Genomic DNA, 14,198 nt, shown 5'->3' with positions numbered 1-14,198 from the left:
CTAATCTATTGTTGTTGATTTTAATGTTTATAGTTTTATCTGTATATCAGGAAATCACTTTGGGTGTTGTTCAGAAAGGCAGCCAACAAATACTTTAAATCAGTCCATCAAATAAATAACTATGCAAAGATTTGAAGCTGAATTTTCCACACTCATTCCTTACTTTGTTACTGCATCATGCTGGCTCGAAAAAGAAATCTGAAATGGCATTGTGTAAAAAATAAAATAATTACAAAACAGAGACTTTTATTTGGATTTTTTTGTAAGTCAAATTGTCTCCATTTTCCAGAGCTTCCAAAGGCAAAGGGTCCTGAAAGACTGGATACTAAGCCACACAGGTTCATTTGCTTGCTCTGTATAACATTTAAACTGTGTTTCAGAAAGATTCAGCATATAATTTGCTGAAATACTTTGGCTTCAATAGGGTACAGTAGATATACCCATACTATTATCTGTCTTAATATTGTGATCATGACATCCTTTTCAAAGACCTGAACAGATTTTCCATCCATTTTGACATGACAGACAAAATCCTGCTTCATAGTCCATAATGGACCTTCTCTTCTCTCTCAGTTGTTAACCTGTTCTATCTGTTGTGATTTTTTTAAAAACAAAATGTGGAAGGAAGGAAGGGAGGCAGGGAGGGAAGGAAAGGAAGGAATGCTTTCTCTTTTTGAATCGCTCTGTAATGAGGAAGAAATAGAGTTCTTTTGCCTGCACAAATAACCACATTCTTGTGTTCTGTGATCAGAGAATTCTTCTCTAGAAATCTTTCAGGCCTTCTCCACTCTGCTCCCAAATTTTGGAACTCCTGCCTTCAGAAGGGCATGAGGAAGCAATATCATAAGTCTTGGTTCCAGTTTGTTCTGAAAGACCTGTGGTACTCAAAGATTTCTGTGTTGTTGTGCCTGGTTTTTCTATATTATGCTATTATTTGGTTTTGGTTTTAATATGTTCTTTTTATGTTTTTAGAGTAGGTTGCCTTTAATGATTAGGAAAGCTGCCAATCCCTCATTCTCAACTTCTTTCACTGCTCACTGCCTTGAATATCTTTTATTTCTTTTTTGTTGAGAGTCAATGACTATAAAATGGCAACCATAACATGATCTCCATCCTTGTTTACATAAGAGAATAGTGACCCTAAGTTAACTTTCCTTCCTGTGTGGAAAATGAAGAGTTATCTAACTGGTATTTTTCAAAACTGCAGTTTTATTGCAAGTGCTTTTAAAGACATTTACACAGCTATTTGATTAGCCAATCATAATATTTATACACTATTCAAATAATTACCTACTTACTTCCAGGAATTATTGTCATTCATGAATGATAGTGACTAGGGGATACTGGTTCAATGGCATTTTAGAGCCAATCACAGATGTTCTAATAGTTAAGAAGGGTAGTTGCATTTAAATCCTGTTGAAATCATAGCTATAACTAAGTTATTCCAGTGATTTCAATATGATCTTGGCAAGACTAACTTTCACTGAATTGGGTATAAAGATTTCATACTGATGGAATATCACAACTAGAACATTCAAGTTATGTATAAATATTGATAACAGTAGCAAATTAAAACTGGATAAATCAAATGTTCATTTTTTTCACTCTACCTGTGCTAACATTTCAGAGGAACAAAATGTCATCTTTGAGATGAGAGGCTAGTAGATAATATATAGCCAGTCATCTTAGCAGACACATTATCTGTCAAGTTTGTCTGCTCAGAATAGCATTGCTTAAACTGTACATAGATTGATTCCAGATGGTAGGAACCAGGATCCAAAAGCTTTAATGCACCATTTTAACACTTCATCCTATGCCAGGGGTGGCCAACGGTAGCTCTTCAGATGTTTTTTGCCTACAACTCCCATCAGCCCCAGCCATTGGCCATGCTGGCTGGGGCTGATGGGAGTTGTAGGCAAAAAAAATCTGGAGAGCTACCATTGGCCACTCCTGTTCTATGCATTTTCAAGACTAAGCTTGCACTGAGAGCTAAAATGGATCAGTTGAATTTTTAAAGAAATTCTTTTCAGGGCATGTTCCTCTTTTGCCAATGCTTTATTTATAATAGTAGCACTCACAAACCTTCTTTTACCCAAAAGCACATTGTCTCATTGCTGTACTTACAGCCCTTCTTTATTAAATATAATGTCAGCTTTTTATAGTAAGTACTCACCAAAAGAACGTTGACTCCTGAATATATCCCCTATCTAAATATCTTCTGTGCATTAAATAGCTGGTTCATTTAATTCTATTTGTTATGCTAGAGTATAGCAGAGAAACTAAGTTGGAAAACAGGCTTTAAGAATAAGACAGGCAATTTGTTTGGCGTGAATTGTACCCTCAGCCAAACAAGGAGGGAGGAATTCCCTTTCCAAAGCCTGTCTTTAAGCTTTTGTGAGAAAAATACCCCTAATTCCAGAACATCATAGTCACCTGCTTGGTTGCCAGGGTGTCTGGAGACTCAACTCACACACATCTGCCAGGAGAACGTAGGTTTTGTTTACCAAACGGGAAGGGACTTATGGGTACTAACAGCCACAACGTTGCAGCAGCTATCTTCCTGCAGTGCCAGACTCCATCACAGCGAAGCGGGAGGCTCACGTACTCAACAGATGTCACCTATGCATAAAGCCATCAAGCTTATCTTGGGCGTGGATCCTGTCAGACCGCCTAAGCCTTTGTCCAACGGAACTTGAGACAAAGACTAGTGCCAATGGAAGATCGAAGAGGGGGAAGAACATCTTCACCCAGAGCCAAGTTTCTTTGTATAGACCAGGTGTTACCTAAGTAGCAATTTGGCCATCTATTGTCACCTTTTTATATAAGTTTGAGAGACTTAAGTACCCCCCCCCACCTTCATAATTTTTCCCATTCTTTCCCTTAATGGTGATCCTGGAGCCTCCCCCTTGGCCCATTGTTACCTGGAAGTCCAATCAGGTAACTAAGGCCAAGTCTGCTCATTGGCTAGCTAAGAGCATCCAATCAGGGACTGCCAATTAACTGGCTATTGGCTACTGCATAAGTCCAACCCTTATGGTCATTGCAGAGCCTCCCCTTTTTCTGAGGTCATGTACCAGCTGACCACAGTCGTCCACCCCTGTACCTCACATCCCCTAAGGACTCAAGGTAGTCCTTATAACCTGTGACCCAGCTCCCCACAGGTGTGCATCTAGTAGTACCCCAGTTCCGCTGTCTAGATACATCCCCGATTCCTGATCAGTTGAGGGTCCCCTCCCCCTAGTCCTCGTTCGCCGCCATTGGAGCCTTCCTAGAAGACTACGATCGGTAATTATCACCCTATTTGTCCATCCTTGTATTATCTCTGAATCTCTCTCTATTTTTCTTAGGACTGTATGTATGTTTTATGAGTTTATTACCTTGTATGTGTGTCTATATTTTTCTACAATAAATTTAATTGTTTTTACTTAATTAGTGTCCCTGTTAATTTTAAGCAATAATTTCTGGATGTGTGTCCTGTATACATAGATTCAAAGACCCTTTTAAAGCCAGGTACCCACCTGTCAATTCCCCAACCTCGTTTTGAGGGCATTTTGGCTTACACTTTTTACTTATTTTATTATACAAAATTTATATGCCACTTTTCTGCCTTCACAAGATCCATCAAGGCCACCTGCCTACACACACACAGACACACACACACACACGGGCTAATGCTAGCTGTCAGGATCTGTCTTTCCTCTTCCCTGGACATATTTGGGGGCACAGAAATGGAAATGACAGTTTCAATAAAGTGTCCAGAAAGAAAGAAAAAATGGAATGGAGAAGAGAAGGCTTCTGCACAAAAGGAAGGAGAGAGAGGGAAAGAGGATGGAGCCAAGGGGTGCAAGGGAGAGGGAAAGCTTATTATTTTGTTGAACCCTAATCTGTTCAAAATATATCACAAAAAATTATGTTATCTGCTACTCACAGCTCCCTTTTCCCCAGCTCCCTTTAGTTCTTAAGAAACAGTGTGATGGGAAAGCAAAACAAGAAGAGCTTTAAATCAGTACTATGCAACACAAACATAGCAATCCGGTTGAGGGGGCTGTCACATACCGTTTACAATTAGTAGCATGTTTGGGTCAGGGTTGGGGATGTTCATTATGGGTGTGCATAACAAAATACCCAAACCAAAGGTATTGACAGAAATTGTATTTTCAGGTCATTATCATAATATGTCAGCCCCAAAACTTGCAATGAAATCTGCTCTTGGCCTGGAATGACAGCCTCCAGAATGAACTGACAGTCCCTGGGAGTGGAATGATGGTCCCTGTCATTCAAGTCCCTGGAGGATCTGGGACTTGAATGACAGCCCCCAGAGTAGAATGGTGGGTGGGTGTAATTCCATATAAACTGCTCTGAGACAGGAATGATAGCCCCCAGAGCACTGATGCCAATCCCAGAGGCCATCATTCCGCTCTAGGGACTGTCAGTCCATTCTGGTGGCTGTCATTCCAATTCCAAATTACCTGGTCCCAGGCAACGTCATTCTGCTCCCAAGGACCATCATTCCACCCAGGATGCTGTCATACCAGGCCCAGGGCAGGTTTCTCACAATCTGTTCTGCATGTTAATTGCAATTTCTGAGTGCTGTAATGTATTTCAATAGAGCCTATGCATAGCATTCCTGGCTCCCAGTATATTCAGTGGGCCTTCAGACATCTCCCATTGTTCCCAATAGACATTCCTGTCATTCATTTTAGTTCATCCTAACATTATGCCCCGAGTGGGGGGTGGGGGTGGGCTGGAGTGTACTATAACATATTTCAATTGGGTCTATGAAAGTTAGTTGGCATTCCTGGCTCCCGATATTTCCAACAGGCCTTCAGACCCCTTCAGTTGTTCTCAATAGGCATTCCTGTCATTCATTTTAGTATACTCTCATAATAGCAGACCGACAGAAAAATATGAGGGGATCTGCAAAGAAAGCAAACAGGCCACAAAAAGGAAGGATGGCAAATGCAGAGTTTTCAGTGGAAATATAAGAATTTTTTAATTGAAAGTAAGTCACTGTAAGAGTGGGGAAATGCCTTGGGTGTCCAGAGGGTTCCTGCTAGGCTGCTTCTTGACCACTGTTTTAGGAATCAGTGGAGACAACTGAGTCTGCACTGAGAAGAATCAAGTTTGGTAGTCTGTAACATTGACCTCCCTGGTCCAGGTCATCTGAAACTGGGGGGGGGGTGTGTTCTTTAGACTCAACAGAGGTGTGCGTTCTGTGTAAATCTGATGCCATTATCTTTATAAGTTGTTGTTCAGTCACACAGTCTAGTCCAACTCCTTGTGACCCCATGGACAAAGTCATGCCAGGCCCTCCTGTCTTCCACCATCCTCCGAAGTCTTCTCAAATTCATGTTTGTTACATCAGTAACTCTGTCCAGCCATCTCATCTTTTGCTGTCCCCTTCTTCTTTTGCCTTCGGTCTTTCCCAGCATCAGGATCTTCTCCAGTGAGTGTTCCCTTCTCATTTGGTACCCAAAGTATTTGAGCTTCAGCTTCAGCATCTGACCTTCCAGGGAACAGTCTGGGTTGATTTCCCTTAGGACTGACTGATTGGATCTTCTTGCAGTCCAAGGGACTCTCAAGATTCTTCTCCAGCACCACATCTCAAAAGCATCTCTTCTTCTGCGCTCAGCCTTCCTTATGGTCCAGCTCTCACAGCCATACATTACTACTGGGAATACCATCACTTTGACTATACGGACTTTTGTTGGCAGGGTGATGTCTCTACTTTTTATTATACTGCCCAGGTTCACCATAGCTGTCCTCCCAAGGAGCAAACGTCTTTTAATTTCATGGCTACAGTCACCATCTGCAGTGATTTTGGATTCCAGAAATGTGAAGTCTCTCACTACTTCCATGTTTTCCCCTTCTATCTGCCAAGGTGTGATGAGGCCGGATGCCATGATCTTAGTTTTTTTGATGTTGAGTTTCAAGCCTACTTTTGTGCTCTCCTCTTTCACCTTCAACAAGAGATTCTTTAGGTCCTCCTCACTTTCTGCCATTAGAGTGGTATCATCTGCATATCTGAGGTTGTTGATATTTTCTGCCATTAGAGTGGTATCATCTGCATATCTGAGGTTGTTGATATTTTCCCCGACAATCTTAATTCCTGCTTCTGCTTCATCCAGGCCAGTATTCTGCATGATGTACTCTGCATATAAATTAAATAAGCAGAGTGACAATATACATCGTTGTCAAACTCCTTTTCCTAGTCTAAACCAATCAGTTGTTCCATATCCCGTTCTGACAGTTGCTTCCTGACCCTTATACAGGTTTCTCCGGAGACATGTGAGGTGGTCTGGTACTCCCATCTCTTTAAGGACTTGACACAGTTTGTTGTGATCCACACAATCAAAGGCTTTAGCATAGTCAATGAAACAGAAATAGATGTTTTTCTGATACTCCCATGCTTTCTCCATAATCCAGCGAATGTTGGCAATTTGATCTCTAGTTCCTCTACCCCTCCGAAACCCAGCTTGAACTTCTTGTAGTTCCCAATCTACATACTACTGAAGCCTAGCTTGTAGGATCTTTAACATGACCTTGCTGGCATGTGAAATGAGTGCAATGGTATGATAGTTTGAACATTCTTTGGCATTACCCTTCTTTGGGATTGGAATATAAACAGACCTTTTCCAATCCTTTTCCAATACTGTTTATCTTTATAAACAGCTGCCCAAAATTCTCATATACATTCCCCATTGCATATAATAGTCCTAAACGCGAGACCCACACATTTTTTAATCCTGAACCTGCCTCAGAATAAGCAATGATGGTAAAAAAAATGTCCCCGGAAGCCCAGATACAGTTATAACAAAAATTTTCTTGACACCCCCCTAGTGTTCATAACACTAAAAATGGTTAGTGGTTAACCAACCTTTTAAAAACAGATCCCCTTCCCCCACATTAGCTGAACCAATTACAAAACTGATATTCTGAGAACTAAATTCATCACTTACCAAATATAAATCTGTTCAGAGACCAGCTCATATTCTCCTTCAGTATATTTAATTATTATTCAGTATCTGGTAAGATAATATGAACTGGATGCTAAATTATAGTAAATATCTATTGCAAAATGTTTTATCTCCTACAATGGTTATTGTATTATACATGTTGATTACTGTATTTGAGTTTCAAATAAGGAGGGGTGAAAGAGATAAAAAGGTTTTAAAAAATGGTACCGTTGTGGAATATAATATTAGATGTTTTCCCTGATGCTTGCTGAAAATAAATGTATAGTTGCTACTGGCAACAATATTTGTAGATCCTAGTTCCAGCTATTGGCACCTTTGAATCCCAGAGCTACCTCTGAAACAAACTATCTCCATACAGATTGAGTAAAACTGCTTCAAGCTGTCTTCAGAAAGTTGAAGCCAGGCTGCATTTATGTAGAAAAAGCAGAGGAAAAATTACTGCTCTACCTGACCTGACTTACCTTGGTCATAACTCTCTTGCAACCACGTAATGCATACATTCCTACTTTAATGTCATCAAAGGCAAATTAATATCAGAAACAATGTTTTACCTGTTATTTATATTTGATTGCAAAGCTAAGGTATTCTGAATATGTTAACTTATTATTCTAATTTCTTGGGAATTGACTCCAGGAAATGCTAACAAGACTGGTTTACCCCTCATCTTATCATTGATGCAGCCCACTCAAAAAGAACAATATAACCCTTTGTAAACTTTGTGGTTAGACACTGGGAAGTGAAATTAAGATCTGATTATTCTAATTGTAGTTGAACCTTTTAGTAATTGTATTTAGCATTACTACTTAAACAAACAGTAATTGTATTTAACATTACTACTTAAACAAACACACAAATATTGTTATTTTATTATCCAGATCTTTAGAACCCACATTTTACAACTGTTAAATGAAAAGGGGGGGGGGGCAACATCCTAGGTCCAAGAATGCATTCAAACAGCAATTGTTTACTTCAATTCCAAATGACATTTTCAGAAATGATGGCATCCATTTGTTCTGCTAGATACTTGGTCTCCCTTGCCTATGGTTCTTAATTTCCCTCTCCTTCTGTTACTAGTCTTATGACTAAATGCTTCAATTTATTTGCCATACAATGTCATTACACTCAATTTTGGTCATTTATTACATTTTCTTTCTCTAGTGTTTCAGTATGTCCAACGTGTAAGTGGGGGGAGAAGAATGCATTAAAGACATCGGTGTATATCAAGGTTTTCAATTTGAAGCTCCCAGGCCCTTGAGGAGTTAGAAACGTGTTTCACTGAGGTCACAGAAACTTTTTTTTTATTCCTTGTCTTTTCATCTCAAGGTTGCCAGATGTCTCCCCAGATGGGAGCTCTGGTATGATGAAGCAGGTATCTTAGCTTGCTGCAAGAAACAATAGAATTCTGAAAGTAAGAAAGCAAAGCTCAGCAAGTCACCCAAAACAAAATGTATTGTATGATAGAAGAAACACAAGTTACGCCATTTTATAGAAAATCAACCAAACCAAATTGATTTAATAAACATAAATATAATTCAACATCAGCAATCAAGGGTCCAGTTTAAAACTAATTTAATAGCAGATTAAGCACTGTGACTTAATTATGAAGGAGCAGTTTGACCTATGTTTACTTTGGTCAGTGTGCATTTCAAGTTCAATCAGCTTAGATTTGGCTTGCAAACAACTTTATGGTAGATCTGAGACCCATCTCTGAATTTGGAGTAGTTTCAGTAAATGTGACCAGAAGAGTCCTGGTTTGTTTTTTTTAAACCCTAATGGTTTGGGAACAAGGTGCTGGAGATATCAGTTAGTAGAGCAAAGTTGCAAAGTCAGGAAAATGTGGGATCATGAACAGCAAACACACTTGAGGCAAGTATATTACAAAAATAAAAAAACTTGTATTGAGGTAGGTTCATATCCACTTTGTAGTACAAAGGAGATAAAACCCTAATCTAGAGCATTCTTTCCTCTATTACAAATTGCTAGATAATCCAGTTTCTCTTGTGTGGATATGTGGATGCCTGGGTATGTCCCTGGCATGATCTCACAGCAGACATTTGTAGAAGCATCTTGCCTATTGTAAAACCAGAAGTAGAGGGAGAGAACACAAAAGGCATAGGAAGAGAAGGAGGAGCTTAGAGAGACACACTCATTTTAGGCAAAGAGGCATCCTATTAAGTAAGAAGATAACACATTATGGGCACTGTCACATACACTAAATAATGCATCTTCAACCCAGTTTCAGTGAACTTTGCAACTGGATTTTACTATGTGAAATGACAAAATTCATTTGCAAACAGTTGCTGAAGTAGATTGAAACTGCATTATTTAGCAACACACAAACTGGTTTTAGTGCAAAGAGATATATAGTGTCCCCAGGCCTGCTGAGCCACCTTTATTCCAACACAGGGATCCATCACCCCATCAGCATTTTTATTCCATGCTCTCCCTGCTGGGAAATTATTTCAATGTATTTGCATAACTAAACAGAGTATTTCAGATTGTGAGGGTGGTGCAAACCATGTGGTCAGCTGAGGCTACATGTGCTTGCAAGTATGAAAACAAAAAGATATGTGGAGACTTCTTCAGATTTCAAATTAAGGAGTTTATTATATGAACCCCATTCTCTAGATAGGAAACATGAGAGACAGCATATCTGATCTATCTGGATGTCCAGAGGTGCAAGACATGTGTCCTGCTCTCATGGTGCCCAGATGGAGAGTCTGGTAATGCATGTGAGAGAGAGGTGCCAATGCAGAAGGAAGGAACTTGCCTAAGAGTAGCAATTACATTTCAAAGAATAGCAGTAGAAAAGAATAGAAGGATGCTCTGTATTCTATGTCCAGGGCTTTTTTTTTAGCAGGAACACACAGGAACATAGTTCCAGCTGGTTTAATGTCGGGTGTGTAGCCTAATATACAAATGAGTTCCTTTTGAGCTTTTTCTACTAAAAGCCCTATGTGAAACAATTGTGACACCAGAGGTGTGGCCTAATAGCAAATAAGTTCCTGCTGGCCTTTTTCTACCAAAAAAGCCCTGTCTATGCCTCTCTCTCTCTGACTCTTTGGCAAACCCCTTTGAAGGCTATGAGACAATGCAAAGTCCTCCAGTTCCAGCTCTCCCACCTTCAAAAGTGAGATGGGTTGCCACCACAATTATGCAGTCACTATGGTCATACCTCTTCCCTAGAATTCCTTCCCTGTATTGTTTGTTTGGTACCTAGTCTTAGTTTTAGACACCAGGTCAAGAGTTTTTTTAAATTTTCCCAGACATTCATATGCTTGCAGCCTGCAGAGGCATTGTTTGCCTTCCCAGGAGGGAGAAAGGACTCTCACCCGTTTGGGCGCAAATTTAGGGGGCGGGGCCTGGTCGCTTTAACGGCCAGACCTCCGTTCCCCTGTGCAGTCCTTCGACGATCGGGCCGAGGCTGGGAGTGCATTGAGGTGCTCCGTTGAACCTGGCCTTGTGTCGGGTTGGTTGGCATCGGTGGAGACTTTTGCGCGGCATGTTTCGGTGGCTGCAAGGGATCCGGGCAGCGTGTTCTTGTCGGCGGGAGGTGTTTGAGACGGACAGAAGGCTTTGGAGCGAGCTCCTTGGAAGTTCCAGTGGTGTGGGATTGCTTCTAAAGTGGCAGGGATTTTATGTTAAAGCACATTTAGGGGCTCTTGTTGTGGCTGGCTCTCCCCTCCGTAGTCAGAAAAAGGGGTGCATTTTAGGGGCTCCTGGTGTGGCTGGCTCTCCCCTCCTTATACGGAAAAGGGGGTTTCTTGGTGGTAGCCTTTCACTCCTGCAGGGGTTTTTTGGGGGAATAAAGTCCCATCTTTCCAACCCTTCTTTCTTAGCAGATTTCAGAAGCTAAGCAGGGCTGGCTCTGGTTTGTATTTGGATAGGAGACCACCAGGGTTTTTTGCCATTTTGAAAGGGTTCCTGTTCCCTTTCTCCTCGGGGGGAAGACGGCCATTTTGATTGGGGCTCCTGTTCCCTGGGGGAGGCGGCCATTTTTGAAAGGCTTCTGTTCCTTTCTTCCCAAGGGGTGGCGGCCATTTTAAAAGGATTTCTGTTCCTTTTTTTCCCAGTGGAAAGGCAGCTAGTTTGGTAGGGCTCTTGTTCCATTTTGTGGGTTGCTGTTTGTGGTACATGATGTTGGGTGGTAAAGGGTCTGGCAGGTCTAAGGGGGAAAAGCCGGCACCGAAGGCCCCTGAGGCCCTGGCTAAGAGGCTTCCACCCCCATTATCTTCATCGGACGATGAGGGTGACGAGGCTGTTGGTAGCAATATATGCAGAGGCTTCGGGCACTGGAGCAGGCCTCAGGTATTTCTCCTATTGAGGGAGGGAAAAAGGGTAAGTTTTCTAAAAGAGCCCTTCAGGCAAATGTCAATTCTTGTCAATTCTTGAGGGCCGGTCTGGTGCATTCTTGGGCGGTACCAAGGGTCTCGGCAGTTCAGATGGTGGATCGGTGTCTGCGGCTGGTGCGGCTGGATCAGGGTCATCGTTGGGACCTTCAGGATTGGTTGGTAAGGCTGGGGAGGTTTTGCAATTATATGTTGTGTCTGCTTGGCCTTGGGGACCTTGGGGCTTTGCCTAGTAGGCAGGGCATCCCGGGTGCGGGTTTGAGGTTTGCTTCCCCCATGGGGGCTGCTGCGTTGTCTAATTGGGCTTGGCCAGATGGGCAGTTTGGCCAGGGTGGAGTGTGGTCAGGTTTGGGGCAGCAGGGCATGGCAGGTTCATATATGGGGGGTTTGGGGAACCCTCCTCTGTATGGGGCTGTTCTGTTTACTGCTTTACCCTTTGGGATGTAGCACTGCCCTTGGGGGATCACTTGTTACCCTCAACCAGGGGAAAAATCTTAAAAGGGGAGTATGTAGATGTTTTTTCCCTCCTTTTATGGGAGGTGGAAAAGAAGGATAAGGAAGAGTTAGACGAGAAGGAAAAAGAGAAGATAAGGAAGTGTAAAGTGGATCAGACCTGGGCTAATTGGCTTCCAGGGTTCCTCATTTACGCTGGGGTAATTGCCAGGGCTCAGCCTTGGAAGTCGGCTGCCCTTATTCAATACTTGGACATTATCTATAAAGAGTACACGACCTTTAGCGGTCCGGCCTGGTTGCATTATGACCAGGAGTTTCGGATGAGGGCTGCTTTGTATCCTTCCTTGCCGTGGGATCAGATTCAACAGCAGCTGTGGCTACAGGTTATGTCCCTGGCTCGGCCAAATTTGGGTGACCGCATGGGTAGTGGTCTTTGGTGGACAGGTAATCCGTTATTGTCTTCTGCATCCTCCAGCTCTCCCCGTGGTTCAGCGGGGCAGGGGGTTCAACACCGCCTGCTCTGTTGGGAATTTGGTTCTCAGGGGGTGTGTAGCAGGAAAGCGTGCCAGTTTAAGCACGAATGCCCCATGTGCGGTGGGTCCCACTCCTTTGACAGCTGCCTGAGAGCTAGAGGACGCAAAAATCCTTAGAAGCCTGGTGTGGGAGGTGGTATCTATCAGCCTGGAAAAGGAGCCCAGCCCAATAAAGGTGGGTCCTCTTGAGCATTGGCTGTCCAGGTACCCACGTAAGGTGGACAGTTTTTATTTGTTGGAAGGTTTTAAGGGTGGTTTTAGGATCCCTTTTCAGGGGCCTCGGGCCCCTTTTATGTCTGGAAATCTTAGTTCTGTTACGGGCTTAGAGCAGGTTGTTAGAGAAAAGATTGCCAAAGAGTTAGCCGAGGGTAGGATTTTAGGCCCATTTTCCCATCCACCATTGGATAACCTTAGGGTTTCCCCATTGGGTGTTGTGCCTAAAAAGGCACCGGGTGAATTTCATTTGATTCACCATCTTTCTTTCCCCAGAGGGAGATCTGTTAATGATGAAATCCCTGAACACTTATGTTCCGTTAGGTATACCAGCTTCGACCAGGCTGTTGCTGTGGTGAGACACTGTGGAATGGGTGCAGAGTTGGCAAAATGCGATATTAAATCTGCATTTCACCTTCTGCCAGTGCATCCTAATGATTTTGAGCTTTTGAGGTTTTCTTTTTAGGGCCAATTTTACATGGATAGGGCATTGCCAATGGGTTGCTCTGTACCATGTTTCGCTTTTGAGTGTTCCAGCAAATTCCTGGAATGGGCTGTGCGGGAGAAAGTGGGTTTACAGGACGTCATTCATTATTTGGATTACTACCTTTTTGTGGTCCCCAAGGGGACTGGGCATTGGGCAGCTGCTGTCAGGCTTTATAAGGCTGGCAGCGGAGTTTGGGGTCTCGTTGGCACCGGAGAAAACGGAGGGTCCGGCCCAAAAGCTGACCTTTGGGGGGATTGAGATTGACACTGTAGTGTAGTTATCCAGGGTACCTTTTCAGAAAATAGTCGAGTTAAGATCCAGGATTTTTTTCCTTTCTTCTTAAAAAGAAGGTTACCGTGTTAGAGTTGCAGCAGCTGGTGGGGCACCTTAACTTTGCTTGCAAAGTGGTTGCCCCAGGGAGGGCTTTTCTTAGGAGGCTCTATGATGTGATGGCAGGGCTACGCTTGCCTCAGCATAGAACATGGGTTACCAGCAGCGTGAGGGAAGACTTAAGGATTTGGCAGGAATTTTTGGAATCCTTTAATGGAGTCTCTTTTTGGAGAGAGGACATGAGGTTTGAAGCTGAGCTCCAGGTCATGTCTGATGATGCTGGGTCTTTGGGTTTTGGAGTCTATTTCCGCAGACATTGGTGCGCAGATAGTTGGCCGAACTCCTGGGTACAGGAAGGTGTGAACCGAGATCTTACGTTTCTCGAGTTCTTTCCCATTTTAGTCGCGGTTTAGCTGTGGGGGAAGAATATGGCCAATCACACCGTTCATTTTTGGTGTGATAATATGGCAGTAGTCCATTTCATTAATTCCATTTCATACAAATCCCGGCGGGTTATGAGGTTGGTGAAGGCCTTCACTCTGCGATGTTTGTGGCTTAATATTTTATTTTTAGCCAAGCATGTTCCTGGGGTGAGTAATGGGGTGGCTGACACTCTCTCTCATAAACAGACAGAGAGGTTTCGTCAGCTGGCCCCAGATGCTGACAGAGAGGCGGTGCCAATGCCCCGGGAGCTATGGCTGGTTGGAGAGCCAAGGTCTGCAGAGTGATAGGCCTAGCCATTGTGCCTAGCACCAGGAAGTTTCACGGACGGGCTGTGTGGCAGTTTGAAGACTTTAGGGCTGAGGTAGGGTATCACATCGTTTGGCCCCTCCCGGTGGAGCAGTTGCTCCATTAC

The sequence above is a fragment of the Heteronotia binoei genome, chromosome 1 (genome assembly GCF_032191835.1).
Source record: "Heteronotia binoei isolate CCM8104 ecotype False Entrance Well chromosome 1, APGP_CSIRO_Hbin_v1, whole genome shotgun sequence".
Classification (NCBI taxonomy): domain Eukaryota; kingdom Metazoa; phylum Chordata; class Lepidosauria; order Squamata; family Gekkonidae; genus Heteronotia; species Heteronotia binoei.
Note: the sequence above shows the minus strand (reverse complement) of the source record.